Genomic DNA, 25872 nt, shown 5'->3' on the forward strand with positions numbered 1-25872 from the left:
ACTGAGGCTCAGAATCTTGCTCGGGATGGAGGAGTCAGAGCAGAAACTTAAGCCCTGGATCTCTGACTCTTAACACCTGAATTCTTTTATTTGTTTATTTTTGTCAACTTAACTTTTTTTATCCTCACTCGAGTACAAGGGAGGAAGAGAGAGAGATAGAGGGAAGCATCAATCAGTTGCCTCCCTCACACACACCAGCCCGAGACTGAACCTGCAACCTAGGCATGTGCCCTGACTGGGACTCGAACCTGCTCCAGCCAACTGAGCCACACCAGCCAGAGCTAACACCTGAATTCTCAACCTTTGGTTATGTGGTCTCGTCAAGCAACAGGAAGGAATGAGTGAACACCCTCTCTGCACGGGGCTTTTCGCCCCCTTCAATCAGAACCATAACTGGCAGGCTAGGTGAAGGAAGATCAGTTTCCATCGCAACGAGAACAAGGAGGACGAAAAATTTTCTCTCTTTTTAAAAAAAGATTTTATTTATTTATTTTTAGGGAGAGAGGAAGGGAGGGAGAAAGAAAGGAAGACATACATGGATAGGTTGCCTCTCGTACGCCCCCAACCGGGGACCTGGCCTACACCCCAGGTATGTGCCCTGACTGGGAGTCGAACCAGTGACCTTTCAGTTCACAGGCCAGCACTCAATCCACTGAGACATACCAGCCAGGGGAAACATTTCCTTCTGAATGAAAAGGCTCCCCTTCTGCCTTGCATGGAGCGGTGAAGCTGGGGGGCGCGGTGGAGGTTGTGCTGAGGTGAGCAGGCTCCTGGTTGAGCGGTGGAGGGTACAGGGGCTTCTGCCCCTTTCTGTAAGGAGGAAAACCAATCCCTGGTTCCGAGCTGAGGCTTTCTGGGGCCCAGCTCCAGCCCTGCCCTGCCCTGGGAGCTCCATGTCCAACAGTAAATCTTCTACCGGTTTCCTTGTCCTCACGGAACTGTCCGTCGGAGGGAAGCAGCAGACATGACCCTGTGCAAAATGCCACGAATGCCAAGTGCCAGGGCGGCGAGGGGATAGAATGGGGATGGGAACCACACCTGAGCAGGCTCCCCTTGGCATATGGCACTTTAGCTAAGGAATTAGGGGGACAAAGCAAGGGGATGAGGCCAATGCGGGGAGGCCAGAGTGCTGCCAGGTTCCAGGACCAGAGGAGGCTGAGCCCGACAGAGCGGGCAGGGGCCTGGCAGGCTGGGGCCCGGCAGGCAAGAGCCAGGAAGAAACTCAGTGTGAAGCTCGTAAGGAAAAATCTCACTTGAGGTGTATCAGACATACCTCTTTTTCCTTTGATTTCAATGCCATGGTTAGACCCTGAATGGCTTTATCCCTCTTCTAACTATTTTTCTTTTCCGTAGCAATTTCTCTTTCCTTCTCTCTCAGGTCCTCCTGAAGTGCCTAAATTAGATTAGAAAAAGATTCACTAAAGTGATGTGTTCCAACCAAAATGCATTGTAAATATATCTTTAAGAGCACATTCAAATGCAGTTATTCTATCTTATGCCTGTCAGCCTGTGATTAATGTTTCCAAGTAGAGTCGAACGTAGCGGCATCAGCTCCAAGTCACTGTGTTACCGCTCACAGCAGCAGGACCGGGGGGAAGGAAGGGGATCAGATCAGTTAGAACGATGACAGCTATTCCTACAGGAAGGACTCCAGTGCCTTCTGGAATCTGAATGCAGTCACATCGGTGTCTTTGAAACCACACCAGGTTATTTGGGGGAAACAACAGATCATTAATTTCATTCCTTAATGCTACGAAAGCGAGCAGAGAACTTAGTTTGATGGAGACAGAACATATACATTTATCGTCTGAGTTCATTTCTAAAGATAATCACTGCTGCCTCCCTCCCAGGCTGTCGTGAGGATCAAATGAGATCACGGACGTGCAAGTACTTTCTAAGCTGGCAGGTGCTCTACAAGAGCCAGCTGCCGTGACTAAGGGACTGCGGAGCAATGGCTTTGGAATCAGACTGCAAGTCTGAATCCCTGCTGTACCTCCGCCAAGCTACGTGACCTTGGATGAGGGACCTCACTGCTCTGAGCCTCACGGGCCACATCTGCAAGATGGGAAGGCCTGCCTCACGGAGTTATTACAAAGGCTGAGAAACCTTTTCCATAGGGCCTAAAGCTCGACTGGCAGACAGTAGCATTCGATGAGTGACAGCTAATGCCACACAGAATTACCTGCTGCACTCAGAATAAAGCAAGAGCCAAGGATAAATCTTCAACACATTTTTAAGAATTGTATCAACATACCTGGATCCTCTCTTCAAAGCGATTTCTCTCCGTCTGGCGCTCCATTTGTGCAGCCTATGAAAACGCATTAATTAGTGCCCAGAAGGGACCCACAATCCACAGCTTCCCCAGAACCCTAAGAATGAGCACCTCCTTTACTTGTTGTTCCCCTTGCTGTGGAACTCAGGAAAGCAAGTGCCCACTCCTGTCCCACCCAAGTGAAGAAAAATGTGAAGATGAGCAACCCACACAGAGTAAACCAAGGAGCCACTGGACAATGAAAAGGGACAAGGCCGAGGAAGTGAGACAGACGGTTCTGAGGAGCAAGAGACAACGGCTGAGGACAGCCAGCATCTAACTGGTGAGGCCACAGAATTCACTGCTGTGTGCGGGACAGAGGAGGCCCTGCTCCGTAAAGAAGCTGAGACCTTCCATGAGCACCCAGAGTGTCTCCTAAGGAGAACATACCGCACACAGCAGCCACCCAGGCTCCAGCAAGAACGGGACGGTGTGGACTAGGCCTACCTGCACGTCCAGGTCCTGCCCACCCTCTTCCAAAAGCTGGCCGAGGAGGGCACCCAGTGTGGGGAGGGGTCCAGGGAGGCTTTCGGGTCAGTACCAGTAACCCACCTCTTGGAGCCTAGGAAAATATAGCAACTGCTCTGAGCCAAGGCGAGGGGCCGTGATCCCCGCCTCACCCGCGGCCAGGATTAAATGAGGCGGCGCACTGAATCCCTCCGCGGGCTGCCGCCCAAACCAGTGAGTGCCCTGCCCCGCTGCCTCTGAAGTCTCAGACCAGAGATGGCCTTCAGCCTGCCTCTAGCCAGGTAAGTACCATAACGTCATTCCAAGAAAACCCAAAGGATGAAAATAAAGTCTCTGGGCAGCAACAAATTAACACACAGTGCAACAGGCGCGCAGGCATGGACTGTTTCCTTAACCCCCTCCATGAACACAAGGCTGGAAGGGGAAGCATGTGCCGGCGCCTCCGGCAGAGGGAGGCTCTGCTCACTCCTCCGCTGATGGGGGGTGACACTGAGAAGCGAACTGTGGGTAAGCCGTGGGGACTGAAGGGGCATCCCATCTCCCGGAGTCTGGCCTGCTCAGTAAAGTCCCCGCTCCGTGTCCTCCCGCCTCACCTCACTGTCTCTCTCCTTTTCCTCCCTCCGAGCAGCAGAAAGTCCTTGGCGCTCTCCGATGACACGTTCTCATCAGGAGACACCATCTGAGATTTCTCCTCTTGAAGGCACTCAATTAAAGCCTCTTTGCTCTTCAAAGACAGCTTCAAGTCCTCAATCGGTCTAAAAGAGAACAAAATTTAAATTCTAGGCCGTTCTCTTAGCTCAGTGGAGCAGGAGGAGGTAGGAAATGGGGCCATGCATCTTCAAAGTAGACACATCCAATGACTGAACACGAATGAAATCACATTTTGCAAGTCGGAGATTAAGGACCAGAATTCACGTGACCTTAACTGTCCCCTTACCCCCAGCCTCCCAGGCACCAGACTAGGGGTCTGACTGAGTCACAGCCCTGCTCAGACACCCAACAGCCCCACCACCGAGAGCGGTGGATTACTACTTCTTTGGCCAAGAAATCTCCTCTCCTATAAAAATCTGGCACTGAAAGCTAAATAAACATGACCAATAAAGCAGACTATTCTGGTAAATGCAAAAAAAAAAAGGACGTCTCTCCAAGGCATCTCAGGTCAAAGGTTAAAATGCACTGTCTTCCGAGATAAAGACCAAACTCCTCCGCAAGGGGGCCCGGCCGAGCTTTCAGGGCCTAGGACAGAAGCCGGGCTGTGCTGCGCCCCCAGACCTTCGCGCACACGCCTCCCTGCACCCCACTCCCACCTCCACCTGATAAACGCCCATAGTCCTGCCAGGCTCAGCTCGGCATTATTCTCCTAGGGGGGCCTTTGCCAACCGACACCCCCGGCGGCCCCTCAGGTAGAGCCGAACACGTCCTTCTCGAGGCCACCAAATTACCTCTATCACCTGTTCTCTGACAACAGCCGCATTATATCGGCTCTCTGAGCCTGCATTTCCTCAGCTATAAAATGGGGATAACTTGCTTATGTGGAATGGAGATAAGCTATTTAAAACGAACCTCCACCGCTCCAGGCATATGGCAGAACTCAACAAATGACAGTTGCTATAATTATTACTTTTCCTTTTAGCACGCGATGATGAGCATTTTGTCGAAGGACCCTACGAAGAGTGTCTCTAGCTGAGCCTAAAAAGCAACGCACTGGGGCGGAAAGAGGACCGGCTCCCAGGGTGAAGGTGAGGAGGGGGCTAAGGGCAGTCAGAGCCCCCGGCGGCGCACTGGAAGGGGACGCATGTGCCGGCGCCCCCTGCAGAGGGAGGCTCTGCTCACTCCTCTGCTGACCGGGGGGGGGGGGGGGGGGGGGGGGGGGGGGGGAACGACACTGAGAAGCAGACTGTGGGTGAGCCGTGGGGACTGAATCTCCCAGAGTCCGGTCTGCTCGTTAAAGTGCCCCTCCGTGTCCTGTCACCTCACCTCAGTGCATTGGCTGAACATTTGTACCTCCCCAAAAGTGATGGCATTATGGGGGTGGGGGGAGGCTTTGGGAGATGAGGTCATGTGGGTGGAACTCCCATGAATGGGACTGGTATCTTATCAGTGAAGCTCCAGAGATCCCTTGCCCCTTCGCCAGTGGGGACACAATGAGAAAAAGGACCTGAGAGGGGGCCCTCGCCTGACCATGCTGGCACCCTGAACTTGGACTTCCAGCATTCAAAACTGTAAGAAATAAATTTCTGTTGTTTATAAGCGACCCAGAGTGGGGTATTTTGCTATGGCACCAAATGGATTAAGACAACCGGACATGGAGGGAACTGGCAGCACCAGTACAAGGCTCCCAAAACCAGGAAGAGGAGTAAGAGTGCCCTCTAGGGGCTCGGCTCTGAAATCATCACATAATCAACGGGAGAGACAGAAAGTCACCCAACTGTACACTAAAATGGGTGTTGTGTCATGTGCAACTCACACCTTGATAACACTGATTTCTTAGTTACCTTAAAGCAAGTTCTAGCCGGGGACGGACATGAGAGGGGCCGGGGCCACCTCAGGGGGCAGCAGCGCTCGGGCAGGACCATGGCCCCATCCTCCAGCACCTTCCTGGTTTCCAAGAGCATCCAGAAACCCAGGCTCTTACATAAAATTAAGACTTTTAAAAATATTAGCGACTAGTTAAAACTTCAAAAGAAAAAGGAAATCAGATAAAACATATCTGCTGGCCAGACTTGACCTGCAGGGCTCCTCACTGTCAGCTGCCTGGAAGATACAGACTAGCTTTGAAGTCCAATCGAAGGACAACAAGTAGCTAACACATGTACCTTCGAAAAGGGTGGTGAGGGCGCAAAACATCCTTGTGAGGGCGCTGCCCCAAGCCCCGTCAAACTGTGTGGCAGATCTGACGTCACCAGGGCCTGACCGGGGACCCTGTTCCAGTTCTGTGCTGAGCCCTCACCTTCTGTCACTGGCTCAGCTTCCTAAACAGGCCTGCCTTCAGGGAGGAAGCACACAACACCCTCAGCGAGCAGAGCCCCAGAGGGCTCCCTGCTGCCTGAGTCTCTGGGACGTGGCTGGGGCGCACCTACCCCTGCGTCAGACGCATTCGCAGTTCTGACAAGTCAGGCTTCTGCGCCTACCCAGCTAGACCTGCGGGAGACCCCAGGAAGACGAAGCCTTTAGCAAGGCCCTGACCAGACAACCCACGTCCACGGACACCCCACCACTTGGACCAGTGATTACTCAATAAGCATTAAGCCTTCCCAAGCTCCCTTTCCCCAAAAGACAAGAATCCAAGTTTCTGCACTTTCCTCTGGAATTACCTAGAAACTGAGCCAGGCTCCACACCACTGCTCATGCCGTTCCCTCGGGGAGGCAAGGCTTCCCCCGCAACCCCATCACGCCTCCTCCCATGAGCCTTCCCTGCGCCACGCCCAAGCAGAGCTGGGCACTCCCTCACTTAGGTCTCAGCACAGAACCCTGTTTGTACCTCTGTCCCCTCTCACACGCGGGGACTCCATAGAAGGAAGACAGTGCTCCTCTCTGCATTGCCCACACCCAACGCAGCCTTGCTCAGTAGCTGGTTCTTGAGTGGATCCTTAAATCCTCTAATTCAGGCCTTAATCCATATGCCCAAGTATGTTCTGGACTCCCCTCTTGGATGCCCACAGTCCCTCAATCCAACATGTCCCAGCTGAAAGCTCATCTTCCCAGCCCCTCTGCCCCCAAACATCTTTCTCCCTCTCCCCCCCAAAATTCAGCAAACCGCACTACCATCCCACTATTGCTCACCTGGGTGAGGGGCTATCTCTGCAGCCTTTTCCCTCAGTCTCAAATCCAATCAGCCACCAAGCCCTTCGCGCCAACATGTGATTCTACCTTCTAAAATACATCTCTCTCTTATCCCCTAGTTCTGTCACCTTAATCCTGTCATCATCAAGATTAAGGGAAAAAGAGAAATCAAAATAGTCTTTCCCTTTTCCCTTTGGCTACCAGGAAGCTTACAGCCAAAGCCAAATGCTATACTCAGTATCTGAGTGGAAAATCCCAGCATGAATTTCTATCTACTACCTCTCTCTCTCGGTCCTCAGAATCCTAGTGTCCTTACTGTGGGAACAAGGAGGAAAGGAAGGGGACAGGGAAGAGACAATTCTTCCCCCATGCTGCCAGACAAATGACTGTCAGGTATCGGAGGGACAGAGCCAGACCTGTCTTTCTCTTCCAGGCCCAGAGCCATGTCCATGGTCCCCTCGTGCATCTTCTTCATCTCCAAAAGCTTGTTTTCCAAGCTTAACCGCAGAGCCTTCTCCGTTTCTGTCCCTGCAAAGGCCTTTTCCAGTTCTGCTTGGGCGGCTTTCACATCCTAGAGTTAAATTAAATGCATGTGAGGCAATTTTTCAATACAATTGGGAACACTTTGAAAGGAAATTGGATTAAAATATAAATATTTATGACTTTTTCTCCGGCACATTTCCCCTCCCTGAATTGTACTATACATACATGGGGAGAATCAGTAATAAATACATTTGCCAGCCATCCTTCCTTCTTGTATCCTGAAGAGTAATAGGCATTTCCTATGGAAAAGACTCAACTCTACGAGAACTGTTTTGGTTTTGAAAAATCAGATCAATATTTACAGCTCAATGAGAACAAGGAGAAATGCGCCTCTCAATACCTAAACATACGTAAATCTCAAAGAGTCACCATAATCTCCACACAAATTCATCCCACACCCCACCGCCCCCACTAGCTTTTTTTTAAGATAATGACTACACAATTCTAAAGTACATTTTCTGTATCACCAAAGAGATTTAGGTGGTGAAAAACTCTAGGTTCTTCCGGGGCGCTCACAGAAACCAGCAAGGAAGTTATCTAAATCACGCAGCCAGGGTCTGTGTTAGGGATAAGGGACCTGGGGCTCATGAAAGTAACCTGGGACTACTCAAGCCAACCGCCTCGAATCACATCACAAACACAGAAGTCAAATCATACTGGGTACAAAGCCCAGCTCCCACTTACTTGCTGTGTGACCTTTGGGTAGTCACTTAACCTCCCTGAGCCCCATCTTTCCAATCTACACAACAGGGATAACAACCATTTACCAGAGACTTGTTGTGAGACCTGACAAATGCCTGCTGTATCACAGGGAACTCAGAAAAATGTGGCTTCTTCCCCCCAATCCTTCCCCTCTAGGACCTCCCCCAACACTGTCTCCCAAGAGACTTGTCTGTCAATCATAGTGGTAGCTGGGAAAAATCATGTCCCAATCTTCTGAGACCAAGCAACAAAACCTCTGACTTACTGAGAGCCTACTCGACACCGGGCTTTACAAGAAGCTCTGTTTGTAAATACCCTTGATTCTCACTCAACCCTAACAACTGGCAGACTACCGCAGTTCAGAGTGCAGGCTCTGCAGCCAGACCACCAGGCATTTACTTCCTGTGTCCCCTTAAGCAAGTGACTCAGCCACTCTGTGCGAGGGTCACGTTTTCCTTTTGGTTGTTAAAAGATGACAAAAGCACTTACCTTCTAGGTCTGTTGAGGGGATCACCTAAATCAATGTATGCAAAACGCTGAGAAGGATGCCTCACATACGGTAAGCCCCTGAGAAACCGGTAGTAGCACCGCTGTTATTACAATTACTACAGCAAAGCAGGTAGCACTAGCCTCATTTTACAGAGTAAGAGGCAGGGACTCAGGGAAGGGAACTGCTTTATCTAGGGTGACAAAGCTAGTAAGTGACAGAGCAGGGATTCAACCTAGTACTGCCCATTGTGCGGGCACCTTAAGACAGTGGGAAGCACTTACTGAGAAAAATAAGATGAATGAGCAAGATTAGGTTAAGCGTCTTAAAAGGCTCACAATTATCTTAACTAAAAGTCAGAACCTGGACTCAGAGACCCTTCTTGGACTCTCAGAGGTCCCGGCTCTACCACTCATGACCATGACTCGTTTCCCACCCTCTCTGGGCCCATTTCCTCGTCTATCCGATCAACCTAATATCTACACACCCCCATGAAGCTGACAGAAGGGCTCCAGTGAACATCGTAACTGGAGAAGGACACTGTAAGCTTCAAAATACAGTACAAATATACCCACTCTTTGAATTCAGACGTGCTTTTTGGTGCTATTTCTCCTCATGTCTGCTTAGAAGAATCAGGGTCGCAGATAGAGAAAGCAAGATGAAACAACAGACTCCAAAGATCAAGACATAAGTAACTAATTTATGCAACCTTTTTAACATATTGAACCAGGATTTTCTAACCAAGAAACATCCTGACTCCCATCAGTCATAGGAAGCACCTGAGAATCAGGAAGATGAGGAGCTATACACAGTGCCCCCCGGAAAAGAGGCACTCAATCAACACTGGTGGGACGCTGGGCTGGTGGCATGGAGGCTGGGCGCTGAGGACGCTGGGATGGTGGCAAGGAGGCTGGACGCTGGGGACGCTGGGATGGTGGCATGGAGGCTGGACGCTGGGGACGCTGGGATGGTGGCAAGGAGGCTGGACGCTGGGGACGGGCGGCATGGACACATAATGTCCATGATGGGTGAGTCACTCCCCCTCTCTGGGCCTCGGTGTCCTCTTCAGGGAAAGAAAGGCACTAAACCAGCTAACAAGAGGAGTGGTACAGCGGGAACACGGGGTTTTAGATCAGTCACCCATTTCTATGCAAGATTAAGCTTGGATTGGTTAGCATTTCTCTCCGCACCTCAGTGTCCTCGCCTGTAGGAAAGAGACAATAACGGCCAATTTGCAGGATGTAAGGGTATAAATGCTGTATGTCAAGCACCCAGAATGGGCTGGAACCACGGAGATGCTCAACGAGGATGGCTGTCATGTCTTCAGAAACTCTTGACAGTTTATGAGGAAAAGAACAGAATTCTGCCCACTCCGTTATTAACCCACTGGAAGGAACACGTTCTCCTCGGGGTTTCCAGACTTGCCTCTTCTAAAAGGAATATTCTTTTGGTCAGGAGATCTTCAACCTGCTTCACCTTCTTCTGAGCATCCTCTTTCACCCGCCGAACTTCAGAGCCGCCCCCCTTGGCGAGGCTCTCAGCTGCTTTGCTGCAAAAAGAGGCAAATGAGGGTGACCATCAGGTGGTGACTGCATTCACCCTAAGAAACAAGGAATATTCCTACAGACCTGTTATATTAATTAGTATCTGTAACTCAAAAAACACTGATAATATAATATATAAATGTATCGAATCAACATGTTGTACACCTTAAACTTACACAATGTTATACGTGAATGATGTATCAATAAAAATACATATTATTTAGCCCTGGCTGGGTAGATCAATTTGTTGGAGCATCATCGCTATACACCAGGACTGTGGGGTCAATCTCTGTTCCAAAGGCATATACAAGAAGCAACCGATGAGCCCTGGCCGGTACGGCTCAGCTGGCTGGAGCATTGTCCCATGGCCGAAAGGTTGTGGGTTTGATTCCCAGTCAGGGCACATAGCTAGGTTGTGGGTTCGATCGTCGGTCAGGGCGCATATGGGAGGCAACCGATCAATGTTTTTCTCACATCGACATCTCTCCCCGCACACCCCACCCCTGCCCTTCCTCTCTCTCTAAACTCAATAAACATATCTTCGAGTGAGGATTAAGGAAAAATGTTTAAAAAAATACATACTATTTAAAATAAAGTTAAGAATCACCTATAATCTCAGGATAGCTACGCTAACATTTTAGTATACAGCCTTTGAGGCGTTTTCTACAAAAACAGAATCATAGAGTATACGTCTGTGATCTGACTTTATTGCTGAACACAGTATAAACATCCTTTTGTGTCAATAAATATACATTAATATTTAGAGGCTGCAAATTAATTTGCTGTATAAAATGTACTACATTAAATCGACTCCTATTTTTAAAACATTTAGATTGCTTCTGACTTTACACATTCCTCTGATGATAGTGATGAAGCTCTGGGAATAGTGGTCAGCAGTAAGTGTTCCACAACTGTCAGTTTTATTGTTTATTACTATAAGCAACGTTATGCTGAAAGCATCCCCGTGGGTATACTATCCAGTGCTTTCCTTAGGGTCAATCCTAGAAAGAGAATTACTGGTTCAAAGTGTAAACACTCTTAAGATTTTTTTGACAATTATTGCCAAATTTCCCACCAGGAAACTTCCAATAAAGTACACCTCCACCGGGGGTAGGAACGGCAGAGAGCTGGTCTGACAAACCAAAGTACAGGGAAAAGAATGAAACAAAACTGAATCTGAGGAGTCATGGGACTGCATGCCTCGTCTTCTGCCGGCTGGAGGGGAAGCATTTTAGCTACAGTCCACCTAGGTGGGCACCAGCTGGCACTGAGGGCGAGAGGAGAGGAGAGGGGCAAGCAGCCCACACCCCGTGCTACAGAAACATAAAATGCAGAGTCCTGCTGCTGTGGCACCATGGAGCACGCCCCCCGCCTCACAAGCCGCGGGGGGAGGGCACACCCACATCAGACGCAGGACCAAACCACTGACGCCTTCCACTCTGGTCCTCCCCAGAAGAAGAACAGGGTCGGATATGCATTTGTGAGACGTACCCAGAGCAGGTCTCATCGGTTTCTGAAATGACTGCGGGTTTCCTAAAGGCAGAATAATATAAAGGAAATGGCTCCACCTAAAGCTGGTTTCTCAGAGAAACTGCAACAGAACACATCTATTCACCAGCAGCCTCCCAAGCCCTACTTGAGGGGTGTGTAAGACTTTCCCAACCAAGATATGTGATCGGACACGCACATGTACAGGCCATGTGAATTTGGGACTGAGAACAAGAGACAGTCAGGAGGGCCATCCTTGCTGCCCAAGCCTCAAACATGAATTGCCTGCAAATAAAGACTTTATTCTTCTCGTGTCTCCTTTCACCATGAGCCTTCCGAAGGCCCCAGGGCCGTGACATCACTGTAATGGGATTCAATGTGAACAGCTGGAAAGAAAGAACATAGGCTCTGAAGCTGAACAGATCCGCTTCCAAATTCTCACTGTTTTGTCCTCAGTGTGACTCCGGGTGAATTACCTCTGAGACCTCAGTTTCCTCTTGGGAAAAATGAGGCGGTGACCTCTTGGAATGAACATGCTAAGACACGTGGTGGTCACAGCACAGGGCTCCTTCCTCTCCGATCCGAGTGCTGCACGGCAGCCTGTTGCCGCCAAGGCCGGCGCAGTGCCTGCCCCGCTGAGATGCCTGGAGCGGCCTCCTTCTGCCCCCGGCTGGTGTCTGCGCTGAGAAAGGGTCATCCGCTGGCCAGAACTGAGGCCACCACGGCCACTTCCTGAGTAATGCCATGAAACGTCCTGAGCCCACTCCCTCAGCTCATTTCCTGACCAATACTGTCTGGAGTTCACAGATTCCCGATCATTTCTGTCACTTCGCAAGAGGGCATGCTATATGGCTGCAAGAATGCTGGACTGGACGCTTTTCCTTCCTGAGCTTTGGATCCAGAATTTTCCAGTCTTGAGCTTCCTCAAACCACCACAAAGGTTTTAGCCCCAGGGTTTTCTAGAGCCTCCTCTAGAAAAGGCTCACTCCCTCAATTAACCCACCCCACGCCCCACCCCAGCCAGCGAGGGCAAATACACCAGCCCCTCCTGTCCGCCCAGATCAGACCTTGGTGTTTTACAGTCAGCCTCCTGTACTTTGTCAAGCGGCCGACTACAATTTTTAACAAGTACTGGCATTATTCAGTTTGTTCGCATTTTAGTTATACCAATAAAATATACTCCCAATAATAAATGTTCCAACTTTTCATTTATCATCTTTGTATGTTACAGTTACTGTAGCAATAAAATTTACACTCAGCAGTACAGTGCAATTTTCCTCTACTAATGGAATTATTATTTTTGTTTGTGTTTTAAAGCTACAGAAATAAAATTTACTCCCAACAATATGTCTGCTTTTGTTTTTAATGTCCCCTTATGGTAACTGACAAATAGAACAATGGACTGTCAACGAGCATATAGGTTTACTTCACAGCAAGGCAGAGTGGGCTCCTGAACCAGACCAGCTCCAGATCTGTTACCAGCCTGAACGAGTTCCCCGCTCCTCTGAGCCTCAGTTTCCTCGTCACTTAAATGGGAATTGTGGCTGCCTCAAATAACTGCTGTAAAAGCAAATGCGATATAGCATGTCGAGTGCCAGGGACAGGCTTAGAGGCTAAGACGCTTCTCCAAAAATGTAAGTACCCTCATAGGACAGGGCTCCTTCCTCTCTGATCCGAGTGCTGCATGCCAGCCTGTTGTTCCCAAGGAGACAGACAGCAAGACCTAAGGAGAGGAAAGGCTGAGAGAAACTGGTCTCATCCAGCTTTCCACCCAATGCAAAAATGAACCTTCTGTAAACACCCCTCTCGCTGCTCTTCCTAACCATCAACATTTCCTCTTGATTCTTTCCATTCTAATTATAGTTCTTCAGGGAAAAGCCGACCACCCAAAACAGAAACAACCACAGAACTCAAAAAGGAAGTGGAGGGCATTAACAAAAAGATACTTTTCCATCAACAGGTACGCACCACACACACACCGCGAGGTGCCGAGCAGTGAGAGGTAAAGGGAACGGCACGCTGAGCAGGTCAGCGGAAGACGGCGTGCATGTCCTACGGCAGGTCACCCACACAAGGGCTCTGTGGAGCAGGAACAGCTGAGCAGCTCTAGGGCTCGGAGGCCACAGTCCTGCCTATTGCTAGAGCCAGCCCAGAGCCCCTGCCCTTTCCACCGGCCCTGAACCCCACTAAGGAAGAGGCCCTTGGCTGAGATGTACGGTCACTCTGAAGAAATGAGAAACACGCATGGAAGTAAAAAAAGAAGATGAAACCTCGTGCTGGACCAGAAGTCACAAACTTGAGCTCTTATCCCAGCTATGATCTTTCTAGCTGAGCGGTTCTAGTCACGGCCCTTCCCTTCTCCAAACAGAAATTCCCTCCTCTCTCAAATGAGGTCTGCCTCAAGGTCTGAAGACCCCTCGAGATAATGATGGACTGCAAAAAGATGCTAAGTGTTTTATGAACTGGAGAGCGCTGTGCACAAACGGGACCGTCATTACATGCCAGAGAAGCTGGTGAAAGTGGGCTGAGGCAGCCACGTGTGGCCCCGCAGGAGGCCTTCTGCAGGGTGGACAACAGGGCCTGCGGGGGGGGGCGGGGGGGGCGGGGGGGGCGCGCTGTCAGGGCCAAGGCAGAGCGTTTCAGTGTCTGTGAGCTGTGTTTGCGGTAGAAAGTCGGCGGAGAGAAAGCTGGGGCAGCTAAGTCACTGTGAGCATTCTTAAACACAGCTCAGGACCTTGACCCCCAACCTACCCTTGACAGCTCCCTGCCCATCCATCACTTAGCGCTGTTGATCCCGCTTCCTCGGTGTCTTTCCAATCCACCTATCCATCTCTTGTCACTCATCCGTCACCGACTACTGCGCTAGCCTCCTAACTGGTCCCCCTGCTTCTACGCCTGCTCCCTCTACAAAACATGTTCCATTCAGCGTCGACTGACCTTTTAGAAAACAAAACTGATTGTGTCAGTTCCTTAAAACCCGTGACTACTTTCTCTCTGATCTCGGGATAAAGACCAAAATCTCTGATGAGGCCTCCAGACCCTGCAAGGCAAGGCCCCCTGGACTTCTCCCCTGCCCTCAGTCCCGCACGCTCCTCTCCCCTTCAACACTTCTCTCCGCCCTTTCACTGCTTGGTCCCTCCCGACCCCCCAGATCTCACCTCCGATGCTACGTCCTCAGGCCATTCCCTGCTGGGGACCCACATTACACACCCATTCCCACGGCTCCCTGTTTCTCTCACCGCTCTCCTCCCAACTTCACTGATATACACATTCTTGAAGCGCTTCATCCTCATCGCTCCCACTGGAACGCAAGCCCCACGTGCCTGCTTGGCTCAGCACTGCATCCCCAGGAGCAGGGTCCGGTGCAGCACAGAACAGTGGTTTAATAAGTATTTTCTCAATAAACTGACCAGCAAGATCAGACCAAAAGGGTCTTGAACACTAGTTGCGGCGGTTCAGAGAATCTATGCAGACAAACATGTGCACAGGCCCCCAAAGCACCCAGCCCCGTGTGCTGTCCTGCGTGCACAGAGCCTTGGTGAGTCTGGGTTTCCCTGTGCGCACGCCTGACTGAAAGCGGTCCGGGTCCAGATCTGCAGCAGGCAGGGCGCCGAGCATGAGCGGGACCGAGCGCGACCACTGACTGCCGGGGCTTGGTAAAGGAGGTCTGACTCCTCGCCCAGGGAATGATGAATGATGTGCTTCTGAAAAAGGAAAAGGAAACTACAGCAACAAGAACAAAAACGTGTCTTCCCCGTTTATTCACTCATTCATTCACTCACTCAGAACATGCCACGCGTGCCAGGTCAAGCGAGGCCTGGGAACCTGCCGTCCGCTCAAGGCTACAGCAGTCGGCCTTCCGGCTGCCGGCCCTGTGGCAGTAAAAGGAGCCACATGGCCCGGCCCAGAGTGCAGCTGCGCCCTAAGCGGAAGACTCCGCGCTCCCGGCTCCACGTCCCGCAGGAACTCTGCTGCCGTGACAGACGAAGCATTTCCACATAAGCTTTCAGCTGGATCCTTGGCGAGTCCACCCTGGGCAGTTTTCTGCCACGCTCACCAACTGAAACTCAGCACACTTGGTACCCCACTGTCCCCACAAACTATCACTGCACCTCCATTACACTTGGCTCCTAGGATGAGTTGTCACCAGTCTCTGATCAGCTCTTAAAGTAAGGAAATATCTGTTTTCAAAAATCCTCCATGTGTAGCATGAGTAATTACATAATAAATGTTTATGAATGAACGAATGAACGAGCAATTGAGTCATAGGTTATATTCTCTGAACTGTGCTTGTTGTTCAATAAATACTTAATTAATTAAAATAATAGTCTTCAAATGTTCTTTAAGCAAAACAGAGAGAAAAACAAGCTACTCTGACTGAAGCCCCATCCTCTGCCTCACCTGCCGCAGGAGTCCCTCAGGTCCCCTTTATGCCCCCAGGACTTCTACAGCGGTGAGTGAGCTAATGATATACTTAAAAAATATGAACGGATCTCACTAATGTATCGCTGAGGAAAGGGACCAGACCCAAAAGCATAGTGTAGGATTCCATTTCTACCACGGGCAGAACTAAGCAATGGCGATACTGCTAGTTAGCAAAGTGGCCGTCTTTGTGGGAGGAGGGTAAGTTCTGGGAGCACAAAGGGGACTTCCTGGGGGCTGGTGATGTGCTGGTTCCTGGTCGGGATGGTGGTCCCATGGGTGTCTCTGCTGAGAGAAAATTCATCCTGCTGTACGTGTAAGAGCTGTTCATTTTCCTATAAACTTTAAAAGTTGGTTGAAAAATAATGATATATAAACAAAGCCTCCTTGGGGTCCCCCGAGCCCAGCTGGGGAACAAGAGGCTTAGGAAGCACGAGGCTCTGTTTCACTGACCCACGCAGCCGCCACAGGGGGGCCCTGGGCGACCCCCGAGCATGTGACAGGATGACGGGTACTCACGAGGCTTTGATGAGCAGCCGCGCTCTCTCCTGGAGCTCACGCTTCAGACTTTCCACTTGCACCTTGAGCTCGATATTCTTCCAGACGAGGTTAGGGAAGAAAAGAAACAGTGTAAAACTACAGGCCATACTGTGCCTACAGTGGGGAAACCATCTTCAGAGTGGACTGATCACACCACGCTTGTAATAGGCAGCCGTCAGACTCCAAACCTCATTAGCCTCAGGGCACAGGGAAAAGGGAATTTCCAAACCCTGGTGGTCTCAAAAGAAAGCCCCAGATTTCACAAGACTTGGAACAATTATGTAAATTTTGTAAGCTTCGAACAGCCAGAGCATTCAAACACCAAGGCATAAATGTCATATGAGAAAGGCCGATTTAAAAATTGTTTGCCCTCCACCAAGCAAATTTACAAGCAATTCTGCAGTTTGCTTTTACCAGTCCAAGGCAATTAACTTCTGGTTGTTTACCATCATACGTGTGCTGGTTGTGGCAGTGGAAACGCTTTACAGCTTCAAAAAAGAAAACATGTGGGTGCATAACTGGAGGCCTCGTCACTGCCTGCCTCATTTCAGTGGGAGATTCCAGGGTTCTCACCAAAGAGCCGCAGCTGCACGGACAAGCTGGCTATTAGGGACACCGCTGCGTTCTCCAACCAAATGCCTTCCTTGTAACTGACCAGAAGGAAGGGAGTCGCACGTGGCCTGGGGCTCACGATTCACATGCGAATCCAAAGACAAGAGTCTTCAGCAAGCGGCTCCCAACGTGAGACAGTGGGCCGGTGGCTGGCTTCTCAAACCAGTCCATAAATGTAGCCCAGACAGTGTTAGATGAATTCACGGAGTGGAAACGGGTCTGGTTGAAAAGTTTTCAGAGAACTGCTCTAATTCCAGGTTCTCTTTGAAATCTTGCTCCTGTTTTAATAATTCATGCCAAGTTTACATTCTACTCCATAATACATGAATATCGTTTTAAATCAAAATAACATTTCCAGTAAAATTTACAGTCTCGGAGGATATGCCTCCCTCCTTTCAGCCAAGCAGCTCTGGGGGATCCCCAGGCTGAGAAGTCAGCCAGAAAGGAAAGGTCATGGGCTTCGGACCAGGAGGACATGGGTTCAAATCCTGCCTCCACTCTTCACGAAATGGAAACCATAGTAAATCAGTAGACGCTCATTTATTCATTCCCTCTCTTCACAGACATTTACCGTCCCTGTGACGTGCCAAGCACTGGGCTGAGCACCGAGGACACAGGTAAACAAGGCAGACACAGGCTCTGCCTTCAAGCGAACACTGAACAGAAAACTGGAAGTGTAGGCCTGTAACTGTCCTCAGAAGCACAAGTGCAGGAGGTGAGAAAGCGACGTTTCTCCTTGCAGATCCCCCAAGTGGCAAAAGAAAATCATAAAGTCCACCCAACGGGGGGGATTTCAGGACTAAGTGAACTAATGAACATGTTATTGTCTTCAACGTCAAACAACAGGAACTAAAGAAGTCACTTATGCGGCAGGACTTTTTCCTAGAAGGAAATGATCTTTGCATAAAGGACACCGAGTGACAGTGCACCATGCCTTCAATGGCGGTTTTGTGAAAATGACAGGAACAGCGTTCGAACTGTGGATTCCTTTCCAGCTCTCACAAGAGCAAAGAGCTACGTAGGAGCTGATTTCAGAGATTCTGAGTGCTCTGCTTTCTGAGGCACCAGCTGGCACTCCAGCCGAGCAAATTTAGTAGAACAGAGAGCTAACATGTCCGCTAGACTATTCTTCGCAAGCCCAACACCTCAAGTTATAAACTTAAATATATGACAATCATAATTTCTTAACCAAAAATCAAAACACCTTATTAGCATAAAATAGAATATCGGTACTAAAAAAATAAATAAATAAAGACGCTTTAACCCACTACTAAGGAAAGATATCCAAGATATTATTAAGGAAAACTGCAAGTTACAGAACAGAACATACTTCCATTGATATAAAAAGGGGGCTTATACACATATATATTCACATACACACTTGCCTGCATATGCATAAAACTTCTCTGCCTGAGGAACCAGTAATCTGGTTAGACCTAAGGGACTAGGAGACAAAAGTGTTTTCAGTGTACACCTTTTACGCTTTTTGAACTCTGAATCATGTGTAGCTATATAAAAACTTAAACTGAAATAAAAGTGCGACGAAGTCGGGTCAGCTAATCAGACAACGGAAAAGAGTAGCTGAAACAGCGTGGTACAATGAGACAGGCAGGCCTGGGCTCCAACGCACCTCACACAGTGGCTAGGACATCAAGCAAGTTACTGATGCCCCCTGAGCTTCAGGCTCCTCTCCTGCAAGTGAGCTCATCGCTGCTGCAAAGGGCCATCTTGAAAAGTAAAATAAGGCGCTGATGTGCAAAGGCCCAGGACAGCGCCTGACACAAAGAAGGCAATTCACATGCTCTGGTTTCCTATCACTTAGAAGTGCTGAGATAGATGATAACTATACTTACAAATAAAATGTTTTAGGCTGTTGTTTTTTCTTTTATCACCACTTCCTTCCAGAAAAGGGGATGTCCTCATTGTCTTCCCACCCCCACAACAAAGAAAAAAAATTGTGTCTTGTGGGACAAGGGAGCTTTTCAACTCTTGAAAAGGCTCAAAGTACAGTACAGAACAATCTCTCTTCAAGACAAGTCCATTTAAGTTCATTCACTGAAACTCAAGCAGAGTTCTTTTTCCTCCTTCAAAAGTTTCCACTGGTGCAAACTTCAGACGAGAAAACAATGGACTAATTCCCAGGCCAAGGGCTAATCTACTGGAGCAAGCCAAGAAATAGGTGCTGAAATATTGTTTGTACTCATGTCTTTTCAAGAAAGCCAAGTTCTTTTTCAAGTTTCAGAACCAAGGTTTGTTTTCAGGCAGAAGCCTCCAGGCCAAGACTTTCAGCTGGAAACAAACCTTTTTCCTGACAGTTATAAGCAAGTATATAAAACCCACGGAAGAACCACAGCACAGGAACACGGACAGTCCTAACTTTGGGCTGCCCGCGGAAGCCTCAATCGGACAATGGTAACTGTCCAGCACTGACTGCGTGCTGGGACTTTTCATCTGTCATCTCATTTTAATCCACACTAATGACCCTATGACGGAGGGATTATTATCACTGCCCTCTGGAGCAAGCCCAGCTGAGCTGAAGTGACTTGCCTACAGTTACACAAATTAGTGGGTAACAATAAGTTTCAATTCCAAAGACATTCTTCCATTTCACTGTCTTTGTCTAAATATGGATAAGTTTAAAAAGCCTACTGAAATATAGCAAATCAGAAGTCCAATTTTAAGAAGAGAAAAAGGATCCCTTAAAATTAATCTTGTATCTCTTTACTTAATACTAAGGTCATCTTATTGTCTTTATACTCCCCATAATCAATGCAAATTAAATGAAAGCAGCTCTATCTATCCATGCTCACTCTGAGAGCAAATATTAATCACGTTTCTGCTTGGAGCACCATGAGAAAAGACATCAGGGATGGCAGCAAGAAGGGGGGCCACTTACAGTTTTATAGATGTGCTCCGTGGGGCCATCGAGTTCCTGTTGCATTCTTTCCTCAAGGAAACAGATGCGAAGCTTTAGGTTAAAGTCTTCTTTCTTCAATTCAGTGATTTGCTGGAAAATAAGCACAGGTGGTTATCAAAAAAGAGTAAAAATCTAAGGGATGTTACGTACATTAATTCTCATAGCTTCCAGGGCTACAAATGGATTCAAATGTTAAACACTAGAGAGAGCTTGCCTGTGCGACAATTGTGCCAGCCCAGAATTAAGTGGTTCCCTCTAAACAAATTTAGGACCATGTGAGCATCAGAATGAATAATGACCAAGAGAAGGAAGAATTCAAGACTTCACATTGATAATAAGGAAAGAAAGAAAGTAAAAAGAGAAAGGAACCCCTTCTTTACAAAAGAAACCCAGTTAATAAACACAGAAGAATGACAGGAACAGGAAGCCACCATCACACAACCACTACAGGAACGACTGCCTCGGGGAGGACTCATCAACGCTAAAAGAATCAGATGGAAGATCCCTGGACAACATGATATTCACACAATCTCAAGACATCACCCCAGAGGTGGTTTATTAATAACAAAAGGAAAAGGTATATTGAAAAGTCAGAAACCTAGCAGGCATCACATTAATCAAGAACACACACAGTTAGTTGTCCGTTGGTACTCACATGGGATGGGTTCCAGGAACCCCCAAGGAAACCAAAATCAGTAGATGCTCTAGCCCCTTACATAAAATGGTGTAGTATTTGACTATATTCTATACTTTCGAAAATATTTTCTAAGGAAATACATCCATGGTTGGTCAAATCCAGATGCTAAAGATGTAAATAGAGAGGGTTGACTGTATTTAATATCGCCCTGGTGGGACAAAGTGGCATCTTGTGCCTCCAGAAATAACTCACTGCAAGTAAACAATTTCACTTAAAATACTTCTGCCCACAACCTTTAACCTGAACCTAATCCAAAGTTGCCAATCAGACACATCCAAATAAAAGGACTTTCTGCAAAATAACAGACCTGTACTCTTCAAAAATCTTAATGACAATCTGAAGTCAAAACTGACTGAGGAATTATTCTAAATAAATGGAAGTACTTGAGGGATGACAACTAAGTGCAATGAAATCATACAGTGCATCTTGAATATTTTTTTAAAAAGCTATGTGGGAATTAACTGGGGAAATCTGAATAACAACTTTATATTAGACAATAGTATTATGATTCTGTAGCAGAATATCCTAAGTGAGAGCTACATGGTGCAGTACTTACGGGTGCTGTCAAAATGTCTGCAACTAACTCTCTAATGAGTGAGGAGGAAGGAGTCTACCAAAAAACTATTAGAACTAATAAATGAAATCAGTAAATTTGCAGGATACAAAATTAATATTCAGAAATCTGTTGTGTTTCTATACACAAATAATAAACTATCGGAAAAAGACATGAGGAAAACAACACCATTTACAATTGCATCAAAAAGAGTAAAATACTTAGGAATAAATTCAGGCAAGGAGGCAAAAGACTTGTACTCTGAAAGCTGAGCAAAACACAAATAAATGGAAGGCTATACCATGCTCATGGATTTGGAAGAATTAATGTCCTATAAAGGTCCACACCAAAAGCAATCTACAGATTTAATGCAATCCCTATCAAAATACCCATGGCGTTTTTCACAGAACTAGAACAAAGAACCTAAAATTTATATGGAACCACAAAAGACCCTGAATAATCAAAACAATCTTGAGAAAGGAGAACGAAGTTGGAGGTATCATCCTCCCTGATTTCAAATTATACTATAAAGTTATAGTAATCAAAACTGTCTGGTACCAGCACAAAAGCAGACACACAGATCAAAGGAACAGAACAGAGAGCCCAGAAATAAACCCACGCTTATATGGTCAATTTATCTATGACAAAGGAGGCAAGGTAAAATTATACAACTTTTAGAAGAATACATAGGGGGAAACCTTTGGAACCTAGGGCTCAGCAGAGTTTTTAAATGTAACACTGAAGGCATCATCCATTAAAAAAAATTTTTTTAACAATAAATTGGGCTTCAACAAAATTTAAAACTTTAGCTCTCAAAAACAGTGTTAAGAGAATAAAAAAGCAAACTACACACTAGGAGAAACATTTGCAAATCACATACCCAATACAGAAACTGTAGCTGGAACACATAAATAACTCTCAAAATGTAAGAAAATAACAAAACTAAAAAAATAAAATAAAAAAGCAAGATTTTAAAAGAAACTTCACAGTAGAAGATACACAGGATAAATAAGCACAAGAAAAGATTTTCAACACCTTTAGCCATTAGGAAAATGCAAATTAAAACCATTTATGCACCTCCTAGAATAGCTTAACAAATTTTAAATTGATAATACCAAGTGCTAATGAGAATGTGAAGCAAATGGCATTATCACACTCTGCTGCTGGTGAGAATGCAACATGGCACCACCACTCTGGATAACAGTTTGACAGTTTCTTACCCAAAACACTACACTTACCATATGACTTAGCAATTCCACTCCTAGGTAATTACCCTAAAGAAATGAAAACCCATGTTCACACAAAAGCCTGTATGTGAGTGCTTACTGCAGCTTCCTTAACGATTACCAAAATATGAAAAGAACCCAAGTGCCCTTCAAAGGATGAAAGAATAAACAGTGTTCATCCATATGATGGAATAATACTCAGCTACTGCGATACACACAACATGAATTTATTTCAAAGACATTACACTGAGGAACAGAAGCTAGCCTCAAAAGACTACATACTCTATGATTCCATTTATGGGACATCTGGAAAAAGGAAAATCACAGGGACGAAGGACAGAGCATAGCTACCAGATGTCTGGGGTAAAGAGAGGGTTTGACCACAAAGACACAACACATGGGGGCATTCTGGCAGTATGGAGCTGTTCTATAATCTGATTGTGATGTTGGTCATAACCTAGAACAGTATAGACATATTTAAAAAATTATAACTACATATACATGTATATACGTATGTTTATATACATGTGTGTGTAAATATATATATCTTGATTATGACAGGTCACAAGAGAGTATACATTTGCCAAAACTCACCCAACACTTAAAATTGGTAAATTTCACTTTATGTAAATTATATCTCAATAAAGTTGAATTTAAAATAACTAAAATGAAATACAGTAAAATATTAATAGCTGCATTTGAATACTAGTACATCCCGACACATATATACCCACTGGGTTTTTTTCAGCATTTAAAAAAATAATGGGTAATAGCATATAGTACTCTATTTAATAAGCATACTTTTATGACTGGATAAAAGAACATGATAAGCAGATATTACATTATGTTTTCAAACTGTCTGCCCTTGGCCCTCTTGTTAACAATTTTGTGACTAACAAGAACAGCACAAGAAACAATTGGGAGGTTCACTAAAGCCTCCTTTTGAATGTTTTAAGGAAACAGCACATAAAACATTCATTCAAACAAAAAAACGTCTGCCCTGCCAGCTGCAGCCTATAAAGAGGAACCTTATTCTGTTACTCAGCTACCAATAAAATATTTATGGAGCTTGCTTAAAATGCCCACGCTATACACACTGCTAAAATTCTTCACAACACTTGAAAGAATATTTGTCCTATTTATAGGTAAAGACATTTTCTTTAAAAATAAGAGAAAGGTAATAAGCCCTCAGAAGGTCACTGAGAATGCCAGACAGGCCCAAAAGCAACACAGACCCATCTTCCCAACAACGCCGGTCTAGGTCTCTGCTTACTACCACTTCCCTCATCGAGTTCTCTCTGAAAGCCCCAACGGGCTGGACTGGCAGCCCTTCTAAATGTTTCCATACCACGTCCACTTTCTTCATCCTGGCCGTTAACACACGGCATTGTACCAGCCGGGGATGGCCTTCCTACCCAAACCATCTCTAAGACATCGGGAACCATATCTTCTTGTGCATTCTAGTCTAACACGTAAGGGACAGTTACTAAATACCCAACAGCTGGACGGGTGAACAAATCCATGTAAGAATTTCCCAAAGGCCATACGATGCAAGGAGGCATCAGTCAGACAGATCCGGTTCTTATCACACCACTGTTGTTGCTCCCCCGCCCCTGGACTAGAACTCCCCGCCACGGCCACAGAGCGCGGCACGTCATCAGGCTCCCACCCGCCTCTCGGTCTCATCCTCGACATCCTCTCCCTTGCTCACAAGGTTGCAGCCTCACTGGCCTCCTTGCTGGTCCTCAGATGGGCCCAGCCCCTATCTGTCTGCATCGCCTTTCCTGCAGCACTTGCCAGGGTGGCTCGGTCTCCTCCTTTCCATCTCAACTCAAACATCACCGACTCAAAGAGGCCCTTGCCAACTATCGAACCTAAAGTGGCCCCCATCTCTACCACCTCCACCGAGTCACGCTCTAACACATAACTCTTATTGTCTTGCTAGAACTTTCCACGATCTGGATTCACCTTATTCACTGACATGTTCATTATTTATTATGTTTATTATATGAAAATAATCCACTTTTTGATGGCATGGGCCTTACCAACTCATGGCCCTGATGTTTTAGCACAGTACCTAGAACATAGTGTTAATCAACATTTGTTAAATGAATGAACAAGTTAATAAATAAATATAGTCCAGACTACCTTACTAGCTGTATGACTTTAGTCAAGTTCATTTTCCCGTATGCGTGTTCCTGTATCTATAAAAATAGGATTATAATAACTATTTCAGAGAGCTATTATAAGGATTAGAATAAATTAATCTGAATGTTTAGTACTGTGCCTAGCACAGCATAAGAACTTAAAACATAATCATATCCTTCTCATTTGAATTTCTCCCTTTAAGAGAATAAGCTCAAAAAAATTTTTAAACTTGAGCTGGAAAAACTGAAAACAGTAGGAACAAATATCTCAAAATGGAGAACCCACCAAACAGGACTCAGAAACCTAATGCTCAAAAGTAAGCCCCTGGCTGCTGTGGCTCAGTGGATTAAGCATCGGCCTGCGAGCCAAGTGTTGCTGGTTCGATTCCCAGTCAGGGCACATGACTAGGTTGCACATCAGGTCCCCAGTTGGGGGCGCGAGTGAGAGGCAACCACACAGTGACGTTTCTCTCCCTTTCTCCTTTCCCCTCTCTCTAAAAATAAAATAAACAAACAAATTATTAAAAAAAAAAAAAGCAAGCCAGTGCAAGGGCTGCACTTGGCACATCCCAGCCTTCGGAACCCAAGTGTTACTGTGGAACTGCAACCCCCCGCAAAGGGAACCATCCATGCTCAGGTCCTGTTTTAGCCAAAAAGGGAAGAAAAATAAAAATCAACATGAAAAAAAAATCCAGGCAACTCCAACCAGGCCCACCTTAACTAAGCAAGGCACCTCAGTCTGGTGAGCGGTTCCAAAGGCTTGCAAGAGCCCGGGCCTCCAACGCTGAGGCTCACCCGCCACATGACCTTCTGCTTCAAGGCAGCAAGGGCTAGCAGCAAGGCCCTGGGGCCAGCAGGAGGGACCGAACTCCCAATGCTGCCACCGGTGAGCCGTGTGACCTTGGGAAAATTATTTCACATCTCTGTTGGCTCCGCTATAAAGTGCGGATAAAGATCCACTACCTCCCAGGGGCGTGGTGACGAGCAAAGGCGCGAAAGCACTGGCGGAGCCCGGCATCAGCGGGCAGGGAGCAAAGGCCGGCTTTCAAAAGGAACTCATGTCCCCCGCAGCCCTCTGGAGGCAGATCTTCGGGTCACCGCCCATTTTTCATCCTCTCTGAAAACCCCAAAACCGTTAGACAGCTCACCTGAACATCGCAAAACCCATGAACGCTTGCTGCCCAGAGTCCACCTCAGGCAAACAGCGCCGCACGTACGGTGACTCTGCCAGCAGCAGCTGAGTAGGGTCAGTAAAACGAGGAGGACGCTTGGGAGTTCATTTCTGATTCCAATACTGCCTCCGGTGTCCCCAAGTCATCAAGAAAACTGTTCCTAGGCAAACGTCTATTTATTAACAACCAGTACTGTAGCAGTAAGAGAATTTTAAAGCTGAACCCCAAACAATATTTGGAATATAATGAAATCAACTTAT

General features: G+C 47.1%; 1 pseudogene across 1 annotated transcript; it reads right to left on the minus strand.

The window, feature by feature from the left end:
* Nucleotides 1-663: 663 nt before the first annotated feature.
* Nucleotides 664-25608, minus strand: LOC150018690 (CDK5 regulatory subunit-associated protein 2-like; annotated as a pseudogene). Its single transcript, XR_016509140.1, has 10 exons — nt 25589-25608; nt 25236-25284; nt 19797-19907; nt 16268-16344; nt 9720-9843; nt 6979-7133; nt 3373-3534; nt 2255-2308; nt 1274-1393; nt 664-810 (listed from the first exon to the last, which is right to left on the minus strand). The product of XR_016509140.1 is annotated as a CDK5 regulatory subunit-associated protein 2-like (transcript).
* Nucleotides 25609-25872: the final 264 nt, after the last annotated feature.

Source organism: Furipterus horrens, unplaced genomic scaffold, assembly GCF_987537825.1.
Source record: "Furipterus horrens unplaced genomic scaffold, mFurHor1.1.pri manual_scaffold_2, whole genome shotgun sequence".
In the NCBI taxonomy this organism is placed as follows: Eukaryota; Metazoa; Chordata; class Mammalia; order Chiroptera; family Furipteridae; genus Furipterus; species Furipterus horrens.